Source organism: Myotis lucifugus, unplaced genomic scaffold (genome assembly GCF_000147115.1).
Source record: "Myotis lucifugus unplaced genomic scaffold, Myoluc2.0 scaffold_539, whole genome shotgun sequence".
NCBI classification, from domain to species: domain Eukaryota; kingdom Metazoa; phylum Chordata; class Mammalia; order Chiroptera; family Vespertilionidae; genus Myotis; species Myotis lucifugus.
Window position 1 is genome coordinate 116,603 of NW_005871587.1, and position 13,551 is coordinate 130,153.

Consider the following 13,551-nt stretch of genomic DNA (forward strand, 5'->3'; position numbering starts at 1 on the left):
CCAAAACATCTTTTTATTCACAGGCCTCCACCCTGGTCCAGGTCCCCAGCACCTGTGGCCTGGACACCGGCCCCACACCAGACCCCAACGGCCAGTGGCCAGAAGATGCACATGAACACGAGTCAGGGCACGCTCCTCCCTCAGAGCAGTGGCTAAAGCCCTCCCGAGGCTCACCAGGCCCAGAACCATCACCCAGTCACCTCCCTGCCCTCACCTTGTGGCCCTTTGCCCACTCCCTCTATGCCAGGAGTCCTCAAACTTTTTAAACAGGGGGCCAGTTCACTGTCCCTCAGACCGTTGGAGGGCCGGACTATAGTTTAAAAAAAAACTATGAACAAATTCCTATGCACACTGCACATATCTTATTTTGAAGTAAAAAACACAAAACGGGAACAAATACAATATTTGTATTTGCATGTGGCCCACGGGCTGTAGTTTGAGGACCCCTGCTCTATGCCCTGTTGATCTGAGAGCACTTGAAATTTTACATCAGTGTGAGTTTGGACAACTTAGTGTCCCCCTCTGTACAATGAGAATAATGGTAATGCCCTCCTCCCACAGTTGTGAAAGGAGATAATGCTACTGGCAAGCAGGTGCCTGGCACGTGCTCAGGATGTGGGCCTTGGTGCATGCCTGCCCCTCTGCCTGAACACCCCTATAGGTCCTCAAGTGGGGCTCCTGTTAAAAAGTAACGAAATATTTGGGCCCCAGAAAGGGCTTTAAAGAATAGTATAATAAGCATGGACACATTAGCCTAAGAGATGAAATATCAAACCAGTGGAGCCCTCTGCCCGCCCCTTTTGGGGGATACCACCCCAGCATGCTTGTCACTAAGACCAGAGCTCAGTGCCACCTCCCAGAGGCCCTCCACCAGCCTTCTGAGTTGCCCCTCCTGACCCCAGGCAGCTTGCCTCACCTACCCAAGTGCCTGGCTTTGCCGACCTGTGTATTGTCTCTGTTATGCTGTGAGTGCCAGCAGGGCACAGATGGAGTCTTACCTGGTCCTGAGATATTCACAGCGCCACAGGGGGTCCTAGCATACAGGGGGCTCTAAGCAAACATTTGCCAAAACTAAGGGTTCCAGAATTCTGTTGTGCACAAGCTGATCACCACCAGGGGGCAATAGTGAGCTCCATCTCCTAGTGCTTTTCATATAGATGAGAAAGACAGGTGGTGGATCTGGAGGGCAGGGTGGGGGAAGGCAGCCTAAGGCCCTGGGTAAACTTCACTCATCCAGGGTTGTCAACTGCTTAATTCTTTTTTTAAAAAAATATTTTTTTTTTGTTGATTTCCAAGAGGAAGGGAGAGGGAAAGATAGAAACATAAATGATGAGAGAGAACCTTTGATTGGCTGTCTCCTGCACGCCCCCTACTGGGGAAGGAGCTGGAAACCCAGGCATGTGCCTTGACTGGAATTGAACCCCAGGTCTCCATAGGCCGAAGTTCCATCCACTGAGTCACACCGGCTAGGGCAACTTCTTTTTTTTTTTTTTTAAATATATTTTATTGATTTTTTAAAGAGAGGAAGGGAGAGGAATAGAGTTAGAAACATCGATGAGAGAGAAACATCCATCAGCTGCCTCCTGCACACCCCCTACTGGGGATGTTCCCGAAACCAAGGTACATGCCCTTGACCAAATCAAACCTGGGACCCTTTAGTCCGCAGGCCGACGCTCTATCCACTGAGCCAAACCGGTTAGGGCAGGGCAACTTCTTAATTCTTTACTGTGAAAACTTTCAAAGACAATCCATATTCCTGATTTTTCCTTTTGCCTCAGGCTCCACTATAACTGAGCACTCTAGTTCCTAAAATTTCGATATTTTGTTTATCATGGGCATTTTTTTATGTTCATTGTGCTGTTTGAAAATATTGCACTAAAGTATTTTTTTTAAATATATTTTATTGATTTCTTACAGAGAGGAAGGGAGAGGGATAGAGAGTTAGAAACATCGATGAGAGAGAAACATCGATCAGCTGCCTCCTGCACACCCCCTACTGGGTATGTGCCTGTAACCAAGGTACATGCCCTTGACTGGAATCGAACCTGGGACCCTTGAGTCTGCAGGCCGACGCTTTATCCATTGAGCCAAACCAGCTAGGGCTGCACTAAAGTATTTAAGTATTTATCTTAGTTACAGAGTTTTTGTCTTGTTTCTTGTTAATCTTAATCCAGTATATATTTTTTCCTTTTTTTATAGAAAGTGAAAAGGAGAGGGAGAGCCGAAACCGGTTTGGCTCAGTGGATAGAGCGTCAGCCTGCGGACTGAAGGGTCCCAGGTTCGATTCCGGTCAGGGGCATGTGCCTGGGTTGCGGGCACAGGAGAGGGAGAGACAGAGAGAAACATTTGTGTAAGAGAGACACATTGGTTGCCTCCTGCACGCACCCCTTCCAGGCCAGGGATTGAGCCTGCAACCGAGATATGTGCCCTTCACTGGAATCGAACCCATGGTCCTTCAGTCCGTGGGCCAATGTTCTAAGCCAGAGGTTCTCAACCTGTGGGTCGCGACCCCTTTGGCGGTCGAACGACCCTTTCACAGGGGTCGCCTAAGACCATCCTGCATATCAGATATTTACATTATGATTCATAACAGTAGCAACATTACAGTTATGAAGTAGCAACGAAAATAATTTTATGGTTAGGTCACAGCATGAAGAACTGTATTTAAAGGGCCAGAAGGTTGAGAACCACTGCCGCCCTAAGCCAATGTGAGCCAAGCCGACTAGGGCAGTTACAGAGGGTTTTGTTTTGTTTAATATATTTTTTAATTGATTTCAGAGAGGAAGAGAGAGGAAAAGAGGGATAGAAACATCAATGATGAGAAAGAATCATTGATTGGCTGCCTCCTGCACGCCCCACACTGGGAATCAAACCCGTGACCCAGGTATGTGCCCTGACCCGGAATCAAACCCTGACCTGGTTCATAGGTTGGCGCTCAACCACTGAGCCACGCTGGCTGGGCCACTTCCCTTTCTTTTTACACAAAACGTAGCCCACTCTACAGTCTGAAACATCTTGCTTTTTTCAATGAACAATATGATCTGCAGATCTTTCCTTAACGGTCCGTCAGCACTTCCTCATTCTGTCTCCCCAGCCTGGAAAGCACCAGTATGTGCACATCTCAGCATTTACTTCACCAGTCCTTTTTTTTTTTTTTAATTACAGATTAGAATTTTAAAAAAATATATTTTATTGATTTTTTACAGAGAGGAATAGAGTTAGAAACATCGATGAGAGAGAAACATCAATCAGTTGCCTCCTGCACACTCCCTACTGGGGATGTGCCCGCGACCGGAATCGAACCTGGGACCCTTCAGTTCTCAGGCCAACGCTCTATCCACTGAGCCAAACCGGGTAGGGCTCACCAGTCCTTTTTGACAAACACTTGGTTTTTTCTAATCTCCACTTTTTCAAGCACTGCCTCAAGAAATACCCTTGGATGCCATTTACTATGAGTACAGGCTGCCCACCGGTGGGAAAAATTCCCAGAAGCAGGACTGCTTAGTGGGAAACACTAAGAATTCCACTCAGAAGAGTGGAGGGACTGGTATCGGTGATGTGAGCGGGGTTGGAAAACAAACACACATATGTTGAGTGTATTAGTTCTCTATGGCCGCTGTAACAAAGTGCCACAAACTCAGTAGCTACAAATGCATTATCTTCTAGTTCTGCAGGTCAGAAGTCTTACCGAAATGAAGACATTGGCCAGGCCGTGATCCTTCTGGAAGCTACTCTGGGTGGGACCACTTCCTTGCCTTTTCCAGCTTCTAGGGAAGGCCTGCATTCCTTGGCTTGTGGCCCCTTCCTCCATCTTCAAAGATGGTAAATATGAGTCCTTGAATCGCATCACTCCTATCTCTTTTCCCCCCTCTCACTTCCACTTTTTTTAAAATAAATTTTTTAAAAATATTTTTATTGATTTCAGAGAGGAAGTGAGGAGAGAGAGATATTAACATCACTCATGAGAGAGAATCATTGATCAGCTGCCTCCTGCATGCCCCCCACACTGGGGATCGAGTCCACACCCGGGGCATGTGCCCTGACCGGGAATCAAACTATGACCTCCTGGGTCATAGGTCAACGCTCAACCACTGAGCCATGCTGGCCAGGCTCCCTTCCACTTTTAAGCACCACTGTGACAACATTGAGCCCCCCAGACTCATCTCCCTATTTTAAATATATATTTTATTGATCTTTTACAGAGAGGAAGGGAGAGGGATAGAGAGTTAGAAACATTGATGAGAGAGAAACATCAATCAGCTGCCTCTTGCACACCCCCTACTGGGGATGTGCCCGCAACCAAGGTACATGCTCTTGACCAGAATCGAACCTGGGACTTTTTAGTCCGCAGACCAAAGCTCTATCCACTGAGCCAAACCGGTTAGGGCTCATCTCCCTATTTTAAAATCAGCTGATTAGCATCCATTCCCCCTCTTTTATTGATTGATTGATTGATTGATTGATTAGCACCCTTGATTCCATCTGCAACCTTAATTCTCCCTTGCTCTGTAGCATAACATATTCACAGGTTCTTTGGGGATGGGGTATGTTATTCTGCTAAGGGAGGCGCCCCAGAACTAGCAGCATCAGAGAGCTATGAATAAGTCCAGGACTAAGGGGTGTGGGGAGGGAACTCCCTGCAGGATGTGTGGTCATAGAGAGACACAGCCACTGCCTGAACTGTGGCCGAGTCAGGAGGTGGTGGGGGAACAGATACCCCTTGTTGCTTTGTCTCCCACCTCTGGTCCGCCAGGCTTCCCACCGGCAGAACCCAACAGAAACCAGGACATGGAAGCTAGGCAATACAACTTGCTTATTTTGTGGCCACCAGAGGGAGCCCTCAATCCATAGCTACTCATTGGCAACAAATATTTGGGACTCCTGCTAGGTGCCTGGAATGGTGCTGGGTGCATAGAACAGGGTAGACTCTGTACCAAGTACCCCTATGTGCCCAGCTTCTTTCATTCCTAGCACTTAAAATCATCCAACCCCACACCCTAAATCCCATTTCTTAGCATTTATTTGGTTTATGTCGGATCCTCCAAGGCAGGGATTCCTGTTTTATTCATGGCCAGATTCCAGGGCCTAGAACTCAGCACACAGTAGAAAGTGCATAAGTCTGTTTTTTTTTTTTGTGGTAAAATGTATATACCATACAATTGACCATTTTAACCACTTTGTAAAATCCTCACCAGAGGTTATTTTTTCCATTGCTTTTTCAGAGAGAGCGGAAGGGAAAGAGAAAGGGGAGAGAGAGAGCGGAAGGGGGGGGGGGGGAAGAGAGAGAGAGAGAGAGAGAGAGAGAGAGAGAGAGAGACATCAACTGGCTGCCTCCTGCACCAGCCCCAACTGGGCAGGGAGCGAACCTGCAACCCAGGTATGTGCCCTTGACTGTGAATTGAGCCTGAGACCCTTCAGTGTGTGGGCCAACCTCTAACTACTGAACTATGCTGGCCAAATCTATTTTTAATTTTTTGAGGAATCACTAAACCATAAGCATTTTAAAAATTGATTTGAGAGAGAGAGAAAAACATTGATTTGTTATTCCACTCCACTTATTTATGCATTCATTGGTTGTTTCTTGTATGTGCCCTGACCAGGGATTGAACCTACGACCTTAGTGTACGGGGACGATGCTCTAACCAACTGAGCTACCTGGCCAGGGCCCATAAGTGTGTTTTGAATTCAGTAATTCAATGTCAGAGGCAGAGTGGAGGCTTGTCCTCAAAACCCTTTTGTGCCTTTTCAATTTGAAATCATGTGAATGAATTACTTATTTAAAAATAAATATAAGAAAATAACATTAAAAAGAAAAGAATGGTGGTAGAAGGATGCTTCTTGGAGCCACTGAAGCCATAAAACTGGAAACCACATAACCGTCTACCCTGGGGATAAGGGACAAGTAAATTGTAACGTATTGATGTGTAAGATGCTGCACAATAGAGCCACGAAACCAAGTGAATTCGCGCAATTTGCATCCATATGGATACAATTCGTGAACAGAAATATGGACGGCATATCTCAATTTTTAAAAAAGGCAAATCCACCCATGTTTTCCAGTGTGACTTCACTTTTTACACTTACGCTCATGGGGAACTTCTAATCACATGAAAAAAATGCTCAGGTGAATGTTAATTAGTAAGGAAACAAAACTGTATGTTCTGTATGATGTCAAATTTCTGAAAATAGAATGTTATATATTTAAAGAGAAACAAGCCTGGACAGAGCTGGCAAGTTGCAGAGTCCAGCAGGTGGGTGGGAATGACAAAAAGTCCCAGACAGGCTCTCCCTCGGGGCCTTCTCCCGGGCAGTGCCCCCGGCTTGGCGCACCCTTCCCCGCACATCCCTGTGGCTTCACCTCCGGCCAGGAAGGCGGCTCGGGCGACTCAGTCTCATCTCCTGGCTTTGCTTTTTCCATATTGTGTCGCCGTCTGCTGCCCTAGATATGTAAACGGTTTCTCAGCTGTCTTTCCACCTAGAAGGTCCACGTCACTAGGGGAGGGCGTTTTATCTGTCTTCTCGGCTGTGCCCCAGGGCCACGCGCACCACAGGTGTTCAAGGGATGTGTACTTATTGACTAGGGCCGTGGTCGGCAAACTGCGGCTCGCGAGCCACATGCGGCTCTTTGGCCCCTTGAGTGTGGCTCTTCCTAAGCCTTAGGAGCACCCTAATTAAGTGAATAACAATGGACCTACCTATATAGTTTAAGTTTAAAAAATTTGGCTCTCAAAAGAAATTTCAATCGTTGTACTGTTGATATTTGGCTCTGTTGACTAATGAGTTTGCCAACCACTGGGATAGATGGTTAGAAACATCAATGAGAGTGAAACATCGATCAGCTGCCTCCTGCACGCCCCCTACTGGGGATCGAGCCCACAACCAAGGTACATGACCTTGACCCAAGACCCTTCAGTCCGCAGGCCAACGCTCTATCCACTGAGCCAAACCGGTTAGGGCCCCTTGATTTTTTTTTTTTACGTGTGATAAAATACACATAATATAAATAAAATTACCCATTTCTACTAGTTTTTAAGTGTCCAGGTCTGTGGCATTCACACTGTTGTGCAACCATCCCCACCATCCATCTCCAGAACTTTCCCATCTTCCCAAAGTGACACTCTGTGCCTATTACTTACTCACTCCCCACCCCTCTCCCCCAGCCCCTGGCAGCCACCATCTACTTTCTCTCTATGAATGTCACGCCTCCAGAGATCTCATGTCAGTGGGATCACATATATTTGTCCTTATGGCTTCTTGCACTTAATGTTTTCAAGGTTCATCCACTTTGTAGCATGTGTCAGAACTCCATTCCTTGTTATGACTGACTAGTATTCCCTTGTGTGTGTGTGTGTGTGTGTGTGTGTGTGTGTGTATATATTTAATATTTTGTTTATTCCTTCGTCTCTTGATGAACACCTGGGTTGTTTCCACCTTTTGCCTAGATGATGTTTTTATTTATTTCTGCACCTTTCTGAATGCCTGGAGTACTTCATCATAAAACATTCCCACAAAATAGATCTATACAGAGTGGAAAGGAAAGATTGCCAGGAAATGTCATTAAATGAAAAAGATAGGCCCTGGCCGGTTAGCCCAGTTGGTTAGAGCATTGTCCCGATATGCCAAGGTTTTGGTTTCCATCTCTGGTCAGGGCACATAGAGGAAGCAACCAATGAATGCATAAGTAAGTGGAACAACAGCCCTACCCGGTTTGGCTCAATGGATAGAGCGTAGGCCTGTGGACTGAAAGGTCCCAGGTTCTCTTCTGGTCAAGGGCACATGCCCAGGTTGTGGGCTTGATCCCCAGTAGGGGGCGTGCAGGAGACAGCCAATCAATGATTCTCTTTCATCATTGATGTTTCTATCTCTCCCTCTCCCTTCTTCTCTGAAATCAATAAAAATATATTTTAAAAAATAAGTGGAACAACAAATCAATGTCTGTCTCTCTCTCTCTCTCTCTCTCTCTCTCTCTCTCTCCACCCCGCCCCCCCAACCCCTCAGCCTCTCAAAAAAAAAAAAAATCAAGCCCAGCCAGCGTGGCTCAGTGGTTGAGCATCGACCTGTGAACCAGGAAGTCACAGTTTGATTCTTGGTCAGGGCACATGCCCGGGTTGCGAGCTCCATCTCCAGTGGGGGGCATGCAGGAGGCAGCTGATCAATGATTCTCCCTCTCCCTTCTTCTCTGAAATCAATAAAAATATATTTTAAAAAATCAATAAAAGTAAAAAAGATAATAGCACTCAGTTCACTCCAGGTTCTGTTCTAAACTCTTTACATGGTTTGGGACTCTCATTACCTCTGAGTTTGGGGCTCTGACTAGCCCCATTTTGCAGAGGAGTAAACTGAGGCACAGCAAGATTCAAGGACTGTCCAGGATCACACAGTGCTGAGCAGGGATTTGAACCCAGACCTCTGGCTCCAGTCTTTGTGTGTGTGTGATACCTCTGTTTCCTCCCGAGTGTGGGGGAGCACAGAAGACTTGGCTGGAAAGTTTGTAAGGAGGAAATTCTGGCCTAGGGGAGTTGGCTGAAGGCGGTCGCCCCTAATTGTTCCTTGACCTTTCCAAACAAGTCTGTACATGCAGACCCTGGGTGTTTACCGTAATCTTTATGCTTAATCTTTAGACATCCTTGCTTAAAGGACACTGCAGACGCATGTGTCCTCCCAAGAATGCTTACCTTATTGATGGTATCTAAATGTTAAACCTTATCTCAAACTGCTGTTACAATAAAAGCCTGAAGAGGCTGTCTGGTTCCTATAGCGAGGCAGTCCCTTAGCCCTCTCTTTCACAGAAACCTGTGTCAGAGTAATCCTTCATCGGTCCCTCAGGGTCTGCTGGTCAGCCCTGGCACCTGAGACCAGCCCCAGTGTCCAAGCTGGGCCTGCTCCTGGGAACTTTCCAGAGGTTGTGTGTTCACACACGTGCCCATGTGCCCACAGGGTGTGGCACTTTCTTGGAAGGATTCCCAGGCAACCTCATGGCTGTTTTGGGGAGGGGCTATTTCCTGAACCTTCCAATTCAAAATGGTGCCAAGGGATTTTCATTTTAATTCACCAACTCCTGGCCTTTCCCTGGTCTCCTGGGAGCTCTGGGGAAGCCACTTCCTGCAGGCCTCTGGAATCCGGGGAAAACCCTGATTCTAGCTTCCTCCTGGAAACCCACTGGGGAAGGGTGGCTAATCATCCTAGTTTGCCCAGCTGTCCCAATTTTCACCCCAAAGTCCCTTGTGTGGGAATCCCCTGCAGTCCTGGGCAAACCGGACCATTGTTGGGGTGACCTGTAGCCTTCCTGCTGGGCTCCACTCCGTGATGTAGGGTGCAGCACGCCAACCTTCCCAGCAGCTCCCGTGACCTCTGTTTTCTTCAGCTGTCAGATAGGGGGGCTGGTCCCACTTTAAAAGAACTGGAGAGCTGGCCGGCGCGGCTCAGTGGCTGAGTGTTGCCTGGGTTTCAGGCTCGATTCCCAGCACGGGGCGTGCAGGAGGCAGCTTATGGATGCCTCTCCCTTTCCCTTCCTCTCTCTAAAATCAATAAAAATAGTCCTAGCCGGTTTAGCTCAGTGGTTGGAGTGTCGCCGGACTGAAGGGTCCCGGGTTCAGTTCCGGTCAAGGGCATGTACATAGGTAGCAGGATGAATCCTGGTGCCCTTGGGGTGAGTGTGGGAGGCAGCCAATCAATGTGTCTCTCTCACACATACTGATGTTTCTCTCCCTTTCTGTCTCTCTCCCTCCCTCCCACACTCTCTAAAAAAATCCTCGGTTGAGGAAAAAATATCCTTGGGTGAGGATTAACAATAAATAAATAAATTAATTAATTAATTAAAAAATTAAGAATCCATAAAAACATATTTTTAAAAAGAAAGAAAGAACGGAAGAGTTCTAAGCACCCAGCCCTGGTCCAGCATCCAGGGTAGGACAATGGAGCTATTATTATAATTTATTATTATTACTGGGATTATTACCATTAGTGTTAAAATTATTAGTCACTTTATCATTTCCTGTCAGTCCCTCCTGAAGTAGTAGACACCAGGTCCCAGCTACATCCTGTCCTCTGTAGCGGCCGCAGCCTGCAGCCTCCGGGCCCAGCAGAGGCCGCCCCACCTCCCCTCCGCTGGCTGTTAAAGAATCTGGCACCCTCAGCTTCCTGCTGCTACACTCCCAGTGGCAGAGAGGAAGCTGAGGTCAGAAGGCCATGGCCAGCTCTTCAAAGCAGACAGGACAGTAGCTTGGTTCCACAGAGCTCCCCAGGCCATTCACTCCACCAGCATATATATATATATATATATATATATATAAAATAAAAGCATAATATGCTAATTAGAAATTAGACCGGATGTCCTTCCCGACTACCTTCTGGACAAAGCCGGGGCTGTGAGGGTGTTGTGGAGCGCGAGTGACAGAATGACCAGAACTCCAGCTGATTAAAATTTAGAGAGCCTTTATTGACCGGCCAGTGTCCGCTCCTCCACTCGGGAAGCCCAAGAGAGAAGCGGCCCCGACCATCTGCAGAGTCCAATATTTAAAGGGGACGACTGCATCGGTGTTCAGGTTCCCATAGCAAGCAAAGCCAAGTTACAAAAGCTCACTGCGTAGTTTTAGTCAAGCTATTCATCATCCTCCTGTTAGTGATTTCTGGGTAACTTAAAGTCAGGACTATTCTTAATTTTGATCTGTTTGTTCTTTGTGGGCTGTTGTTCAGTTGTGTTGATCTGTTTGTTCTTTGTGGGCCGTTGCTCAGGTGTGGGAGCTCAGTTCCCAGAAATTTTGCACAGGCTGTCAAGCTGCTGAGGTGGCTGGGTAATTAAGCAGGCCTAAAATTTTTCCTACTCTGTAACAAGGGAAGCCCGGGTCCCGGGTGCCAGAGGGAAGCCGGTGCTGGCAGCCAGGGGAAGGAAGGCCTACTCTTGCACGAATTTTGTGCATTGGGCCTCTAATATATATATGTTTTTATTGATTTTTATTTATATTTCTTTCCTTTATATATGTGTGTGTATGTATGTAATTTTAGTTGATTTCAGAAAGGAAGGGAGAGGGAAAGAGAGATAGAAACATCAATGATGAGAGAGAATCATTGATTGGCTGCCTCCTGCAGAACCATGACCTCCTGGTTCACAGGTCGATGCCCAACCACTGACCCACACCAGCCGGGCATGTTTTTATTGGTTTTTAAATTGAGCGGAAGGGAGAAAGAGATAGAAACATTGCCGATGGGTGCCCTGACTGGGAATTGAACCTGGGACCTCTTGGTCCACGGGACGATGCTCAATCCACTGACCCACACCAGCCCAGCTCTTTTTTTTAAATTGTTGTGTGTATTTCTTTTTTTTAATTGAAGTTCCCTGACTCTTACTGGTCCTGCTTGCATGAGTGGCCACGACTAAGTGGAAAAGGGGAGGGGACCCAGGCGGCGGGGGAGGGGTCGTCTCCACAACATCCCGTTTGTACACAGAACTAAACAGACACACGCAGAGTCATTACTGAGGTTAGAAGTTGGCAGCCCGGGAAAGGGGAGAAACAGGTGGGGGCTTGGGGTGTCTTTAAAAAAGAAAACACCCAGATGTCCTCTCACACACAAGAATGCTTCTGGTGCCCTGGCCGTTGTGGTTCAGTGGTTCGGAGTGTATACCAAAAAGGTGGCAGGTTCAATTCCTGATCAGGCACTGTACCTAAGCTGCTGGTTCAGTCCCCGGTTGAGTGCATGCAAGAGGCAGCCTGTCCATGTTCCTCTCTCACATTGATGTTTCTCTCTCCCTACCCCATCCTCTCTCTAAAATAAATTTAAAAAGAGAAATAAACTCTGATCTTTCCCTTCTTATCTTAAAAAAAGAAAAAGAAAAAAAAATGTTCCTTATAACAACAAAATTGGAAACCACAGGACTTCACCAGGAGAATGGACAATTCAGTTTTGAGCTATGGATCTGTATGTTGGAATATGATAAGGCAGAGGAAAGGAATGTTCTAGAACCATTTGCATTAACATGGATGACTCTTAAGAATGTCATTTAGTAAATAGAATCAAGTAACAGAACATGAACAGTGGAATATATTTTTATAAAGTTGAAAATCTTGCACAAAACAGCAATTTAGTATTTGAAAATCTAAGTAAAGTGAGGGGAAGAGTCATAAAGAATCTGAGGAAGTGTATTCCAGGGAGAGGGAACAGCCAGTGCAAAGGCCCTGAGGCCAGACCGTGCCTGGCGTGTTGGAGGAATTGCGAGGAGGCCCCTGTGGTTGAAGCAGAGTGAATGGGGGTGGGGGGTGGTGGGCAGAGAATGAGAGGAGGTGAGGGCAGAAAAGGAATGGGCAGGTCACGCAGGGCCTATGAGCCACGGGAAGGAGTTGGGCTTTTCCTCTGAGTGAGGTAGGAGCCAAGGAGGGTTCTGAGTAGAGGAGAGACATGGTCTGACTCAAGTGCTCACAGGGCCCCCTGGGCAATGAAGGGAGGACAGACTGTGAGGGGTGAGGGCAGGAGCCCTGGAACAGACCAGAAGCAACTGCGTTGGTCCAGGTGTGTGACGATGGGGAATAGGGAAACAGCCCACTTTTGCTTATGAGCCAGAGGTGGGTGTGAGAGAAATGGGGGAATCAGGAAGGACCCTAAGATTTCTCTTTCTGAGCTACCCAATAGTTCCGTTTTTCTCTTGAGTCCTTACATAGGTGGGCTGAGCAGGCACAGTAAAATACAACTGCTCGTTTGTAAACTGGCCCCCACACAGAGGGCAACGAGAGACCGCAGAGAGGCAGATCACCCAGATCAACGGGGCGGGTTTTTAATAAGCAAAGGAACTTACATGCGTGGCTTGTCTGGGACGACCACCAGATGGGTAGGCCCCGCCCCTGCCCACCAGAATCTTAAACGTTTATATAGAGGCCTTAACGGGGTCCAGTCACGTATTCAAGCATGTCAGACTCTCAGCAACACCTTCCTCTCCAAGGCTGTGTCCTTGGCACAGACCCCACTGAGGGGACAGTAGGTGAAGTGTACATTCCAAAGACAGGGCAGAGGTGAGGAGCCTCCAGTTTGTCCAGGTCCAGCTCCAGGGCCAACTGGTAGTCATGCCTTCTTGATGATCTCCTCCAACAACAATACATCCCTTTTATTCCACTCCTTTTTAAACAAAACATATTTTTATTGATTTCAGAAAGAGGAAGGAAGAGGGGGAGGGAGAGAGATAGAAACATCAATGATGAAAGAGAATCACTGATCAGCTGCCTCCTGTATGCCCCCTACTGGGGATGGAGGCCACCACCCAGGCATGTGCCCTGACCGGTATCGTACCGTGACCTCCTGGCTCATAGGTCGACACTCAACCACTGAGCCACACTGGCTGGGCCCTCTCCTTTATTATAGACACTCTGGCGATGCCTCCATGTCAGCACAAGTCCCCCGATTTCCCTCCAGCTGCATATTATGCCCTCAGCAGGATAAATCCCTCAGCCCAGTTTCCCAGGTACCAGGCTGTCTCTACTATCTCACACTGCCCCCCATAGCTGCCCTGTGAGGGAGAATCTATCTTTCCTCATACGTTCTCAGACTCAGAAAGGCGTAGCCATG